Source organism: Panthera tigris, chromosome C2 (assembly GCF_018350195.1).
Source record: "Panthera tigris isolate Pti1 chromosome C2, P.tigris_Pti1_mat1.1, whole genome shotgun sequence".
In the NCBI taxonomy this organism is placed as follows: Eukaryota; Metazoa; Chordata; class Mammalia; order Carnivora; family Felidae; genus Panthera; species Panthera tigris.
The window spans coordinates 24,178,596-24,195,433 of record NC_056668.1 but is presented as its reverse complement, the minus strand read 5'-3'; the positions used below and the strand labels follow the sequence as shown (position 1 = coordinate 24,195,433).

General features: G+C 31.7%; 1 long non-coding RNA gene across 1 annotated transcript in view; it reads right to left on the bottom strand.

The window, feature by feature from the left end:
* The window catches only part of LOC122230579, a 108,285-nt gene that overhangs the window by 5,781 nt on the left and 85,666 nt on the right, over positions 1-16,838 (bottom strand). The window contains exon 2 of the long non-coding RNA XR_006207571.1: positions 8,445-8,556. This is a non-coding gene — a long non-coding RNA (uncharacterized LOC122230579). The remainder of the gene's footprint in view (positions 1-8,444; positions 8,557-16,838) is intronic.

Genomic DNA, 16,838 nt, shown 5'->3' with positions numbered 1-16,838 from the left:
GTTGATATTAAATGTTTAAGATTATATTAAGAAAAAACCAATGTTTTCTTTTAAATAGCATAAAATGTAAATGATTTTGTGAATAACCCTATTTTGAAACACTAGTTTCTATACATTTGCAAAAAAACTGAGAAAGAATACAGATTTAATTATACAATTACAAAATTTAATTGTTAAAACGTTCATACTGTTAGAGAAAATTTCCAAAGGAATTATATATGTGCAAATATTTATGTATGTAAACACGTATTTATCTAACCAGTTAGGAAATGTTTAAACATTTCAATCAATATTTTTATTGATCAAAATTAAATAAATAATTCAGTATTTTTTTTCTAGTTATTAAAGTCATAACAAACCATTCTAATGTGTAATCAGTTTTTCTTTCATCCTTTTGATCCCAAAATAATGTTTGACTCTTTTTTATTTAATAGAATCTGGAGAACTCAAGGAGACAACTTTATAAGAAAACTAAGATTTTAATTTACAAGTTCTGCATAAAATCCTGTCTTAGAGAAATTTCTTGGCTCATAATTAAAAATATATGCTCAAAATGTGAAATACCCCTGGTTTTGCATTTCTCTTATAGAGCAATTTTAACCTCTTCTTTTTTTATTATTTCTTTCATTATTTATGCATTTATTTTTGTCTCGTTAATGTGAAGAATTTAAGTTTAGTTTTGTTTCTATTTAACTGAATAGTTAAGATATCTGTAGGAATATTACCCCCCTACCTTTTTTTAACTTCAGAGGGCAAAATCTGTCACTAGCTCTTCTAATCACATTGGATTAGTTACAAACTAATTGAATAAGCAATATATCATGCCATCTAATAAAGCTTCCAAATTTCAGAAAAGATGAGAGTAGCATCTCTCAGATGTCTAATTACTCATGATCTAACAGAAAGCTTAGAGTGTGAACTTGGAATATGGGTTGGCACATTTCTTCTCTGCTTTTTCTAATATAGACTGTCTTATCAGGGATTTTAGAAAGTGTCAAAAATGATTTTGTTTCATTTATTCACACATTGTAGAAATCTAGAAATCATTATACTTAAATTTTTTGATCCCAGGATGAAGGAGCTTTCGTTTGAATGGCAGACTTAACATTTTAGGAAGGAGCAAGCCTTTGTTAAATATCTCTTTAACTCATCTAATTAAGTCCACTTTCATCTAACTGGTACTTGGTATTCTCTGGACATTACGCTCTAAATCAACAAATTTGCTAAAGTCCTTTTATGTATATTTCAAATTCCAATATGATACACAAAACAAAAATCTTTTAGAAAATGTCTTGAGAAGTTTGTTGTGATGAGTAGACAGACACAAGCAGCTCTAAGTGCTGTGTCAGAATAAGTTGATTTTTTTTTTTTTTGTAAAATTAAAAGAAAATCACCTCAGGGGCTTGAATAGTCATATCTAATGCTCCACTGCAAGGCAAGACAGCTTTGCATGTATCCACATGTATCTATACATGGGTAGGACTCTGTTTAGAAAGCCATTTCTGATTAAGATTTTTTTTTTTTTTTGAGAACCATAAGAAAGCCATTATTTCTCTAATATGCAATCACATTCCAGGAGATACATTATCATCTAAGGTTTTATTGGCATTAAGACATTACCAATATAATACAAAAAAACCAGCAATATTAAATATCATAAAGTGTTAAGGGAACTACAGATCATTTTAACCTACAAAGAGTAGAAAAGATTTCATAGAGGGTATATAATTTGAACTATAATTTCATAGATAAGAGGGATTTGGAAAAGTGAAGAAGATAAAGAATATATAGATAACAGCATACTCTAATATAAATGGAAAAAAGTTTGGTATGTGAATAAAATGACATGAATAAAAAATATGAAACCCAATACTATCAAGTCAAAGTAGATACATCATATTGGCTGATAGTAAGTTCTAATGGAAATTGGCAGATTTGTAACTATATATGCTTCCCATTTTTCCTTTTTATTTATTTATTTATTTTAGTAATAAAACCTCTTTCCTGGTGAGAGTTGGTACATTGTCTTCACCTGATACAAGGAAGAATAAGTGAGCCAGATCCAGCTAAAAATCTTAGCCCTCTGGACAAGGTGATATATTCATAGAAAAGTGACCACAAATGTGTCAACCAGACTTCCTCTATGATTTTTGATTCTGAGAAAGAAAGAACTGTTGAGATTTCTGGAGAGAGATATAGTCTTTGAAAGAGCAGTTTGCCATCAGGCTTGGCCTTATTAGGCTTCTTTAATATTTTCATCCAAATTGGCTTAAATCCAGACCTTTACATGAATAAAAGGAAGCAAAATCAAGGAAAATGGGAGTCCAGGGGTGGGGAAAAAGAGTAGAGAATTGACAACATCATTTAGCCTTTAAACTTCTCCTTGCCTGACTTTTCAATTATGTAAGACACAAAAACTCTTCTTCTTCCTTTTGTTTTATAATATGCAATTAAAATAAATGTCTCAAACTTGGAATGGTTATAAATATAGGCAAAAATTTGGTCACAGAGAGGAGAATGTGTTTAGTGTATGTAATCAGTAAGTAATAATGATAAATCACTTACTAAACATTTTCCAGTATAATAATGTACACACACTCAGGAAATGCCTTCCTTATACTCAGGAAGATGCCTGGCCAAGTGTCCTCCTAGAATACAGAAAGTGGTCAATCAGTATTTATGGAATAAATGAGGAACTGAATGACCAGGCTATAAAAACAAATGAAATACATCTTAATCCTCTTCTTCAATGAAAGTGTTTATATGTTCTTTTCCTTCCCTCATTCTATCTACTCAGTTCTTGGTTATTTCTATCCTTGCACAGAAGATTTAGCTATTTTACTAATATAATTTGAGTGAAGAAATAATAATAAAGTGTATATATGACAAGGGAAGTATTAATGTTTGCGACGGACAAAAAAAAATTGACCTAATAGAATAGAAAGACCATTCATTCTCTAAAATTGTAGCCGAGGGGAAAAAACAACAACTTGCCTGATAGCCTATGAGTGCTTAATTATCAGAACAATGAATAAACTTTTATTTTGTAGAAAACAGAAAGTAACTGAAGGACAATTAATGACATAATAAGATGAACAGAATAATGAACAGAATAATGGCATAATCAAAGCAAGGTTTTAAGAAGATCAATCTTGCAGCTTTTGGTAGAGAATAAAGTGTGTGTGTGTATGTGTGTGCATGTGCACGCAAGCAAGTGCACATATTCAAATGTTGAGAAAAATACTTTCTAGGTTTAGGAGACAGTAACTTATATTTTATTGTTACCATTTGTCTGCTACTTTAGTCTAAGTTCAAGAACTATGTGTTCTTCTCTTCAAATTTCTCTGATGCAACCAAAGTAAGAGCATAGTCCACAAAGCTGATGGATCTTCCTATAAAAGTATTGAAAACTCTGTAGATTAGGAGTCTGGTCAGGCTCATCTGCATCCTCTGCATAGGGCCTTCTAAGACCTAAACAAGGAATCTACTGGGTTCTTACCTAGAGGCATCTGCTTCCAAACTCATTCAGGTTGTTGGTAGAATTCAGGTCTTTTTGCTTACAGAACTGAGGCTCTGGTTTCCTTTCTGGTTGTCAACTGGAGACCACCCTCAGATTTTATAGGAATTCCTGGTCACATGGTGACCTCCATCTTCCAGGCAACAATGGCGGATTAAATCCTCTTCATGCTTCAAATCTCTTTGACTTCTTCTGCCACCAGCCTGAGAAAACTCTCCGCTTTGTAAAGATGCATGGGATTAGATTACACCCACTCAGACGATGTCTCTATGTGAAGTCACAAATTAGTAACTTTAACTACATCTTCAAAATTCCCTTTTGCCATGTAATATAAAATAATCATTGGTGTAACACCAGAGGCAAAGGTTACAAAGGCTATCTTTTTTTATTAAATTGTGGTAAGAACACTTAACATGAGATCGACACTCTTAATGAACATTTAAGCACAAAATACAGTATTGTTAACTATAGGCACAATGTTGTAAAGCAGATCTCTAGAATTAATTCATCTTGCAAAAGTGAAATTTTATTCCTGTTGAGTAATGAATTCCCATTTCTCCTGGCAACCATCATTCTATTTGAATTTGACTCTTCTAGATACCTCATGTAAGTGGATTCACGTAGTATTTGTCCTTCTGTGACTGGTTTATTTCACTTAGCATAAAGTCCTCCAAGTTCATCCATGTTACTGCATATGACAGGATTTTATTTTTTAAAGCTGAGTAATACTCCATTGAATATATGTACCACATTTTCTTTATCCATTCATCCACAGATGAACATTTAGGTTATTTCCATATCTTGGCTACTATGAATAATGCTACAATGAACGTGGGCATTCAGATCTCTTCAAGATCCTGATTTTCATTGGAATATACCCAGAAATGGGATTATTTGATTAGAAGGTAGTTCTATTTTTAATTTTTGAGGCACCTCCATAGTGTTTTCCATAGTGGATATACCATTTCACATTCCTACCAACAGTGTACAAAGATTCCAGTTTCTCCATGTCCTCACAAACATTTGCTATCATGTATATATTTTTTAAATAAAATAGCCACCTTAACAAGTGTGAGGTGATGTCTCATTGTGATTTTGATTTGCATGTCCCTATGACTAGTGATGCTGAGCACCTCTTAATGTCCTTGTTGGCCATTACTAAGTCTTCTTTTATTAAGATGTCTATGCCAATTCTTGCCCATTTTTTAATCGAGTAATTTGTTTCTTAGCTATTGAGTGTAAGGGTTCCTTATATGTTTTGGAGATTAAACAGTTATCGGATATGTAGCTTGCAAATGTTTTCTCCCATTCCATGCATTGTCTTTTCATTTGTCGTTTCCTTTGCTGTACAGAAGCTTTGCAGCTTAATGTAGCTCCACTTGTCTGTCTTTGTGTTATCAGTGCTTTTGCTTTCATATTCAAGAAATCATCACCAAGGAAGGCCAATGTTTTTTAAACATTTTATTGTTGTTTTTTGTGTTTTTTGGCTTGGGTTTTTTTTTAAGCTATTCTAGATACTTTGTGATTCCATATGAATTTTAGGATTGTTTTCTCTGTTTCTCTATAAATGCTATTGGGTTTTTGATGGGCATAGCACTGAACAAGCGCCATCTTAATATTCTGCCCAATATAAGGAAGATGTATTTTCAGACAGAGTCTGATGTTCAAATTGATTTAATAGCAGAATTCCATGTTAGCCTTTAAGTATCTCCCTCAAAAAACCATCATATTTCTATTTCTTTGGGAGATTTTTTAAATCAATTTTTTGTACCATTCCACAGGTTAAACTGTCTTCATTTTCTTAAAGAATTGCATACATAGTAGAAAGATTTTGATTCACTGGTTTTCACCTTATACAAAAAAAAAACAAATTTGCTAGATGATAAGTGACAATTTTAAAAGCATAAAAAGTCATGATGGCAAAGAAGCTGCTAAAGTATAAAGCCATCAATAGGTATATTTACAGGTGAATTATCAGAAAATCATAGGCCAAAATTGTCAACTATTGAGAAGGTAGAATGCTTGAACTATCAGATAAATTCAATTTATATACGTAATGAGCCAAAATGTCAGTCTAACCAAGAGCCACTGTAGTTCCTGAATTATATGCCTTGTCTGTCTTAAGTTAGCAATTTAATAGGATAATTGGTGAGATTTACAGCTATTAAAGCACAACCTTAAGGAGATAATTGTAATACTTGATAGCATAGGTAGACACATTTGTTAGTACTAAAAGTGGCAGGACCTATTATTGAATTATAGGACAGAATAACAGTGAATTATGGAAAAATTATAATAAGGCGTTCTAAAATTCTCAATGGAAATGTGCATTTGCATTCCTTAAAAAAATCTGAGGAAATGGGCTTTAAAATTTTCAACAAATAATATTAAAAATGAAAATGAAGGAACAAAAAGTTGAAAATACACCTGGAAGATCTTTTTGTTTACTTTGTGGTACATATTTAGTTAATATGAAAGTGTCATCATCGCAATATACCACACCATCAAGAACTCCAGTGTGATTTGATTATATCTATCTGAGAGTTTTGTAAATGGTTACATATTTTAACATTTCAAAGATTGTAGATGCTTTAGATTTAATATATTCACTTAATAATTATGTGCTTAATTTCTTCAAAGTATGAGCTCTCTCACAGTCAGCTTTGCTTCTTAATTCAGTGAAATGAGCTTTGGGTTTAAAGTGTTTGCTCCACTGTTTCTGACCATCCTCCCCTCAAAAGATCATATAAAAATTATGATGACCGAACTGATAAGACCAATCAATTTCTGTACTGGTTCAATTAACTATGCACATGCTACCATTTACCCTTGCACAAGATATAGGATGTCATTTTAACTGCCAGTAAAATGGTACAGAGTAAAATATGAAAATAGTAATTATGTCATACCTATTTCAATGTTTCTTGAAAGAACATAATGAACATATGATTTTTAAAACCTGGGTTTTTCTTGGTGAATTTCCAACATGTTAATACATGTTATAAAAACTTATTTCCATTTATGAAACAATACTTGGAAATGGTAACAAAGTAAGTGAAAGTTCATTAAAACAGAAGGTGCCTCTGTTACACTGTATCGCTGTTGAAGTTAAGCATTAGGATATGCACCTTTATGCCCTTTGCTTAATCTCATTGCCTGTCAGCTTTGCTTTTTCCATTTCAGCAGTCTAACTCTCAGAATATTAGTTACCCAGGAGGCTTTATTTCATAGCAGAGAACTCTCTGATTTATATAATCATAGAGATTTCCTATTTGAGGTCAGTTATTATGTTATGTGTCACATCTCTTAAAAATTAAATATAGCCATCTTTATCTTTCTGCTTCACCTGAGGAGCCAGTGTGTCACGCTTATTACCCAGCCCATAAATTGCTCTTTAAAATGAATTGGATTTATTTGCTTAAAAAAAAACTTTGATATTTAAATTAAACACAACCTTAATTAAATTTGTACTTTAAGAGGAAAAGCAATGATCCTTCACTATGACTAGAGGGAAATAGCTTTAATTGTGCCCACTATTTCAGAGATGATCCAATTTTACTTTTACTTATTTGTAAGAAATATGTCAATATTTTGGCAACTCTTTTACAAGTTATTTATACATCTTTTATCAAATCTCTGCATTAATTTCCAATGTAAACACTAACTTTTATTACTATAATTATAAGAACTTATTTTAATCTTTACTTGATGAAGATTTGTCTGGTTGTTCTTAATTAATTTTAATGTAGTGAATTAAGTTTTTGAATCATATTTCATTCCTTAACACAAAATTTAAAGTGTTTTTAATAAATTAAAACAAAATAAAACGTTTTAACATTACATACACATATTAAGTGCCCATTGTCATTATAAGATTTGGAAATGGAATTTAAACCTTATTTCCATTCTTTTATAAATATGTGCCTACAGGCTTGTCACCTAATATCATTTTTTTATCTATAATTGGGAATAATAAGGTAAATATATAAATTAACACAGAGCCTGAAATATTATAATGAGTCAAAATAGTAGCTATAGTTTAATTAATCTTATTTTAATTGTAAAGTATTTTATATAAAAATTGCCTTATGTTTCTTTGAAAGTCCAGTTGTATTGTTTTGTTTTGTTTTAAATTTGTCTTAATCTGTATTTAATCTGTATTTCCAAGGGTAATTTATACTTCAGTTCACACAATTTTACGAGCATTAAAAGTATAAAAGGGTAAGAAGTCAGAAATTATAATCACAGAATTTTATAATTGAATGTATCTTAAAGATCATCTCATCCATCACCTTCATCATGAGACAAATACTAGTTACATAAAGCCCAGCTAATTATAAGCAGACTGTTGATCAGAACTAAGTTATAATGGTGACATTAAAGCGATCCATCTAGAATGCCAAATCATCCTGCAAAATATACAACTCTTAAACTTCTATTAATTTCTTTAGAAAAAATAATACAGTACATAAATATTTTGATGAAAATTGTACATTATTGGAAAATTTTATTCTATTAATTTGGTAGAAAATGCGTATGTACTTCATCCCATTTTTCTAAATTCCTTCTTTTATTAACTCCCATTGATTACAGGAAAAGAGCAACTAAGTACATTTATTTGCCTGAATTAGTTCCATTGTATGTGTAGTTGATGGGAAATTACCATCTGTTGAAATCTGTCATTATAGAAATTCAGAACATAATTTATATAAAATTGCATTAATTATCAATTGCTGTATAACAAATTATCCTTGACCTCTGTGGCTTTTAGCAACAAGATGTATTATCTCAGTTTCTGTGGGTCAGGGAGCTAGACGCTGCCTGGCTGTGTCTGATGGCTTTGGTTACCCAAACAGCTGCTTTCAAGGCAGCTGAAAACAGTAGTCATTTCAAGACATTTATAGAGAAAGAACCCTTTTCAGCTCACTCATGTGGTTGTTGGCAGGATTCGGTTCTTTGCACACTATTGGCCAAAATCATCCTTTATCTCCTTGCTATGTGGACATTTTCACAGGAAATAACAACATGGCTGCTGGTTTCTTCGGAGTGAGCAAACAAAAAGGGAAGAGAGAGGGACAGAGAGAGAGAAAACACAATGGAAATCACAATTTGTTAAAGCCTAATCTTGGAAGTAGCATATCACAATATACCTTTTGCCATTTAACATTTATTAGAAGCAAGTCACCTGTTCCTGTCTATATTCAAATGGAGGGATTTACACAAGGGTGTAAATATCAGGCGGGTGGGGAACACTGGGATCCATTCCAGAAGCTGCCTACTGCAGAGATTATAAATGAGGGAGTGGCTTTACAAGCTTCTAAACTCTTCATATAATTTTTCCATGTTCATGTACAAGGGGCTTTATTTAAAAAAATGACCAAGATGTTTTATTCTGAGTTCTTCATTTTGTTTTGCTGAATATATATATATATGTGTGTATATATATATATACACATATATATATATGTGTATATATATATATACACACACACATATATATATATACACATATATATATACGTATATATATATATATATATATATACACATATATATATACGTATATATATTAATGATGAGCTCCATGCTACTCATTGAAACAATTTTTTTAAAGACAAGTGACATATTTATAGAAGTCAAGATGATAAGTAATGATAAGCATGTAAGATGTACCTTATAGTCTCAATTTTAAAGTTGAGAATCTATTTATATTTTCCATTTTTCTTTGTTATTTATTTGTAGCTATTCACTTCAAGTTATAAAGCCCACTTTCACTTTACAATTTTTATTTTGTGGCAAACATATTAAACTCAGCTTAGTACAATGAATGTGGCAGAAAATTCCTTTTGATCTCAGAAACACAAATTGAACCTTCAATACACAAAAATACATAACATATTCCAGCAGTGTACTTTTTAATTATACTAAGCCCTCACTAAACTAGATGGATTCTCCTTTGTAATAATGACCAAATGAGCTGCCTTTCAACTTCCGAATTGGAGACTCATTGATAGAACACTGGAAATGCAATTCACACAGATAAGAAACTAAGAGAAGGAAAGTGGATTTATTAACTTAGAAACTAATAATCTTAGCAAGGGAATATTTGACATAAAAATCAGAAAAATAATTCAAAAATATTTTTAAAAATCAGTAAAAAAATTAATATCAGAAAACACAATAAAATATAATCTGGATGTCTGAGTACCATACTTTACTTTAAAACAGAAACAAGTACTACTTTTCACAAATTTGGGGGAAACTCATGAATTTAAGTTTTTGTTGGAAGGTTCAATACAATAATGAATAGTTCATGCATTTTAAAGTCACGTGGCTTTCCCTTACATTTGTTTTGGATATCATATTCATCTTACATTATGAGACACTTAACATCTTATGTGTATTATTGAAATAATGATTATGTAAATTCTGTTAGGATAAAATAAAACAGTGTAAATGAAGCACTGCCACAGATTCTTCCCTAGCAAACTCTCAACAAAGGTAGGATACAATATTGGAGGAGTAAAATTTTCATTTGCATACAGTTTTGTTCTATTATTGTAACTTATAATCAGATAACTATTCTATTTTCAGTATGGACAAACTTGAAGACGAAAATAAACAGAAGGGAAAACTATTTCCAACATTAAACTACGAACAAGAGATAACCACGATTACTATGTTGTTGCATGTTCTCTCAGACTGTGTTCAATACATGTACCTACCTATATACATTTCAAACAAACTTCTAACCTTACTACTTTATGATCCAACTTTTAATATAAACACTGAGGGAGGAAATATACATATAAACTGATTCCCTGTCATAGACACACACACAGAAATTTAAGGTTCATATTTTTCCCTTCTCATTATTTTCTTGGCTAATTTTCCCACCCACACTTACCTGTAGGGATGGGAAGTTATAAACTTATAAAAAAAAAGGATGAGGGAAATTTCAATGAATACTAAACATTAAAGTTGGATTTATGTAGTATTAATATGTGGAACCACCCTCACTAATAATTATAACAAAGTAAATAATTCACTGATTTTGTAAAACGTGTAACAGATGTATCTTTCAGGGAAATACTATATATTAATATATATACCTCTGTTTTCCACCTCCCTTTTTAACAGAGACATATTTTTAATAAGATGTTTACTTATTTTATTGCTTTATTTAATGAAATAAATTGTAATTAGAGAGAAAATATCTACAGTTCCATATTTATGATATATACATGCACAGAGCACAAGCATATATGTGTCTCTGTGAAGATATACGTGTGTGTGTATATATATATATATATATATATATATATATATATATATACACATATATATATATATATGACATATATGGAAAGTGATTTAGACTCTATCCTTTTAAATTTATTTTTAATGATTATTTGTTTTTGAGAGAAAGAGAGAGAGACAGAGACAGAGAGAGAGAGAGAGAGAGCACGAGAGGGGAGGGGAAGAGAGAAAAAGAGGGAAACACCAAATCTGAAGTAGGCTCCAGGCTCTGAGCTGTCAACACAGAGCCCAACGCAGGTCTTGAACTCGTGGACCATACGATCATTACTTGAGCCGAAGTCAACACTTAACCAACTAAGCCACCCAGGTGCCCCTAGACTTTTAAAATTATTTAAAAATTATTTCTATATTCTTATTCTAGTTACTTTATACTAATGGTATAATGTATCAGAAAATATAAAGTTATTATGATTTAAAATACTAGTTATGCATCATATTCTATTAAGTACCCATCATATTTATAAAACAAATAGAAGTTTAGTAAGGACTAGCTAACATATCTTTATCTTGTTATGGATAATTATATTTATTAATGTAATTGTAGTCAGCAATTTCTGAAAACTAAAAAAAAAAACACAAGTTAAACTCTAATGTGCTATTTTTAAAGTTGTATGTATATGTATATACTATACATATACACATATACATTTACTCCACCATATGACTAGGGAAATTAGACTGACATTTAATTTCAGTAATAGAGAGATAAATTGTTCAAATCACTTGCAGTTAGAACTACACGCTCATAATAGAATATTCCTACTTAAATATCCATTTCAATCTTATTCTACTCTTTTGAGAACTTTTATCATAGATACTGAATTTAATAGTTAACTTCATGCAACTTCCTAATTACTAGAGGTGGAAACTGGGACCTGTCTTGGAAAGGTCAGGTGACCTGTAAATTGTTACTTTGCTAATATACATATTGAAAGTAGGATAAATCAGAATCTCCTAATTCCAAGACCTCTGTTCTCTCCTCCATATAAAATTGTCATTCTCTTTTTTATTATAACATAAAGGTACTCAATATCCTTTTGAAAAGCTGCTGGAATTTGGAACACTAATGGTATAAAATGTAATATTATATTAGTGTTGTATTTTTTAGAGTCCACCCCATGCTCTACATATATCTTGGTATGATTCCTGTGATAATTTAAACACACTCTGAGCTTGCTACCTAAAAAGTATCAAACATCAATTTTTTTTGGTCAATATTAAGTTCTAGAAAATAATAAATAATTTATCAGATATGCATATATAACACTAGTAATAATAGTTTATAACTGTCAAAAATAAAAATAACTATAATGTCCCTTAAAAAGGTGTTTGAATAATGGGAGATTTATTGAGTGCTTATGTGCCTGGCTGTCTGATAAGCTTTGAGATACATTCATGTGAAGTCTGTCTTCACCGGGCTGACAATCTAGCACAGAAGACACAATCACACGATATCCATTAAATGCAATTGGATCACCTAACCTAAGCTAATTGGATTCAGAGGATATTTTTCAGTAGATGTGAAACTCATGTGAGAGTGGAAAGAAAAGTTTCAGTCTAATAGAATAAAAAGTATGAAGCTCCCAGCCAGGGAAGAGATGCTTAGGAAATTTTAGTGTGTCTGAGGTCATAAAGAACCTTAGGTCTATAGGTCCTAATTAATCTTGGTGCTATGCCCCAAATGTTTGTGTTCCCAAAACTAATATATTGAAATCCTAACTTCTAATGATGATGGTACTTGGTGCTTAGGTCACTCTGGTAGAGCTTTCAAGAATGAGATTAGTGCCCCTAGAAAAGAGATCTGAGAGATCTCCCTCACCACTTCCATTCTGTAAGGATACAAGAAGTCTGTGACAAGAAGTTTCTCACCTGACCTTGCTGGCACCCTGATCCCAGACATCCAGCCTCCAGAACTGTGAACAATAGATTTCTGGAGTTTATAAGCTACCCAGTCTGTGGTATGTGTTATAGCAGCCCAAATGGACTAAGACACTTGGAATCCATATTTCAGGGGTTTGAATTTTATTCTAAAATCAAAGAGAAACAATAAAGCATGTCAAACAAACAAACAAACAAAAAGAGTCACGATCCATTTTTAGAAGAATTTCTCTAGCGGCACAGGGAAGCATCAATTGAAGGGTAGTGGGATGGCACGCAATTAAGTTGACGTAGTAATTTTAGATGAAAGTCATTTTTCAAAACATTAATGCCATTGTGGGTTAAGAAGGCAATTAAATTCAAGTCCTTTGCTCATTAAAGGAGGGGAAAGGGTCAAGTTCACCTTCCAGGTTTCAACATGAGTTACTACTGGGTTTATGGTAGGATTCTTCACTAAGATTAAGAATTCGTGATGAACAAGGTACTAGGAGGGTAGGATGAATTTCCATAAGCAACGCACACTGATGTTTCCCAAACAGAAGTGATTTGTGTAGATTCTGTAAAAGGATGTTAGGGAATTCTTGGATGGTTTCATTATTTAAAGAAAAACTATAGATGAAAATGTATTGAGCTGGGAAAATGTTAAAGATACAGTGAATAAACGTATTACAAATATGTATCTTTAGCATGATGTAGAAAATGTCTGGAAAAATACACAAAGTATTAATAGTATTTATGATTTGGTAGTATATGTTTTATTACATTCACTTTTATTATTTTCATTCTCAAATCTTTACCACTGTATGTATGCTTTCTTAATGAAAAATAAAGTAGTAAAATATTCATCAGATACCTTGTTCCTATGTACTTATGACAATAATCCAAAAACCTGCGGCTTGTTATTTTGTCTCACCATATTGTTTTTTACTATTTTAATTTTCATTTTAAAGCATCATATCCATATTTTAGAGGGTACTATATGTTAATAACAGCACTACTTATATTTTCCTCCACTAAATATTCTTAACTGTACTTCCATTTTTGTTTCATATCTTTTCATAACAGCATTTGGTTTCTCATCTAATAGCATCACTTTTCCATCAGCTCTATTAAAGGTGTAATTTTTAAATGTTATTCCTTTCTTTAGCATTAAGACATAAATTCATCTATAACAACTTGCAGGGATACTCATATGGTAGTAGATGATTTTCAAAGGGAACTTACATATATTTTTGAGATAAGTTGCTAAACTTTTTGCTATGCTCAGAAAAAAATGCTCAATTCTAGTATCTAATCATATATATATACAGATAATATACGATAAATTGATCACATAGTGATAGTGATTAAACACTGACCCAGGAACCAGAACGAATTATGACTTCTACAGATAATAAAAAAAGAAAAAAATCAGACACACTAAAAGAAACCCAGTCTGAATAATCAAGTAAAAGAAGTATTGTGTGATTATAATTATGATTCTTCTGGATGTACAATTCATTTTAGGGATGTTTCAATAAGTCAGATCCTTTGTATATAACTACAATAACGTATGTGTCATAAAAAAAAAAGACTTGAGAAATGTTTTACAGGCTAAAGTTAAAATACTAAATATAACAGGATAAATAAAACAAGAACATTTGTCTTACAAAATGACTACATGATAAGCCAATAGAAATGCTCTAGCAACATCAATAAAATTAATTTTAAGCATTCATCATAGGCTCACATAACCAAACCACTGCCAAATGTGAAGTATACTTTTTATATATTCCCCTATAAAGAATAGCTGTCTTTAATTATTTCCTTATTTTGGCACTCTGAGGAATGCAAAAAGTTTAATAGAGCTTTAATCATTGGGGATGTCTGTCTAAAAATAAGGCTCTTCAGACTATAAGTATTGTATGAATTGTGAGGAAAGAAAAGTGAATGAGGATTCAGCAGTCAAGAGACTTTGTAGGGCTGGTTTTAAAGGAGGAAGAGGTAAAGATAGGTTAAGTCTTTCATGAGGAGAAATTTGGGAGAAGCAAGCTACTGCAGTTGAACCTTACCACAGTTACACACATTCAGTATAAACTAAGGAAAATGTTAGGGCTAATCCAGAGCACAAGTGGTCAGAATATTATGTAAGAATCTTTGAGTCTGACATACAAACAAGAGTCTGGATATATCTAATTCTGATGGTAACATGAAAATGGGATGCACTGGAAATATTAGTTGGTATGGTAATTTTAATTTGTAATTTCTTATTGCTATTATATTTTAATTTATAAGTAGACAGTAATTTGCACCTTTCTTTTGATGGATATTGCAATTGCTTCCAATTTAGTATACTGTAAACAAATCTACTATAATTATATGCTTTAGCTACACATATGCCTCATGTGATTTCCAGAATAAGCTAGAGGGAATGCAAGGGTTAATAAAAGCAACTGCTGCATACATAGTGAAGTCTTCTGATTATTTTTTAAACATAAATATTTTTTTCTAAACCATTTGAAAGTAGATTACTTACATCATACATTAGTGTTTATTTCTTAAGAACATATATTAAGGAGTGTAATTTCTGAAGTATTAGTAAGATATTACCCAGAAATTTTCTGAATAGATATTGAATATGTATTTCCATCATGAGAATTCCTTCTTATTGTTTTCAGGGTATATGAGTGTGAGAGCCTATGTATGTGTCTTGTAATCCATTGCATTATGTCATTGTGGTTTTAATTGATTTCATTTCAATAATGTTAAGTGCATTTTAATAAGTTAACAGAATATTATGTTATTCCATTTTGTTAAGCACTTATCAAATATCAAATTTGATTTCCAACAAAAGCAGGGCCTGAGATGAGTTCAAGCAGTTATCTGGAAAGTGATCCAAGGAAAGGCCTATAGAGAAATGGTAAAGAGGGATAAAGGAAAGCTACTAAAGCCTGTGTAAGTGAATGGCTAATTGTTGTGAGAAAATAGAAATGAATCCACTGGGGATTGTGAACCCAATGAGTTTGAGCCCTGCGTCGGGCTCTGTGCTGACAGCTCAGAGCCTGGAGCCTACTTTGGCTTCTGTGTCTCCTTCTCTGTGCCCCTTCCCTGCTCATATTCTGTCTTTCTCTCTCTCAAAAATAAATAAAAACATAAAAAAGAAAATAAGAAAGAAGCTTTATAGTGCTATTCTGCGGCTTTCTTTTCTTTATAATTATCCTACTTCTTTTTGACAGAGACAGAGACAGAGACAGAGCATGAGTGGTGGAGGGGCAGAGGGAGAGGGAGACAAAAAATCTGAAACAGGATCCAGGCTCTGAGATGTCAGCACAGAGCCGGATGCAGGACCTGAACTCACAGGCAGTGAGATCATGTCCTGAGCCGAAGTCAGCTGCTCAACTGACTGAGCCATCCAGGCACCCCTAAAATTACATTTTAAACCCTTTTTTTCTTTCATGCTTGAAATTGGAAAAGAAATAAGTAGAAAGCACCCAGTTTGGAATAATGAGAGAGAAAAGATTCAAAACTATAGCTGGGTGTGTTTATAATCCATTCCTATATTATTTTCTTTTTAAAAGTTTTTTCCTCTTTACATTTTAACACTTTGAACCTGGTGAGGAGTTTTTGTAGAGTTTTTTTTGTTTTTTGTTTGTTTGGCATGTCTGGAAATTTTTTACTGAAAGCTCTTCAAGTTTATTAAAAAATTCAGTCATTGGTTGATATACTCTTCCTTAAGAAGGGCTTAATTTTCCCCTATTATTTAGAATTAAGACAATACATTTGATTCATTTGTGTCTAGTTTATTTATGGTTTCACCCTAGTCCATGGATACAGATTTTACTCCTGGAACACAGCCTTTATTATTAAAGTTTAGAACTCATGGACCCTCCTAAAAAGCCATCACTTTACTATGGCATGCCCCATACTTTAATCTCTGCCTCTCAGAACCAGACTATACATGCCTAGCTTAGAAGCTGACAAATGACTCACGAAGGCTGTATGCATGGAGAATTCTTGACCACCACATTTTTTTTTTTCTCTTTAAGACCCAGCTGCCTTGGTAAGTCTCAGTTTCAACCTGTCTACAGAATCAGATGAGACTAGTGAAAACCCAAGGGAGTAACTTTCTTCTTAGATTCTATTT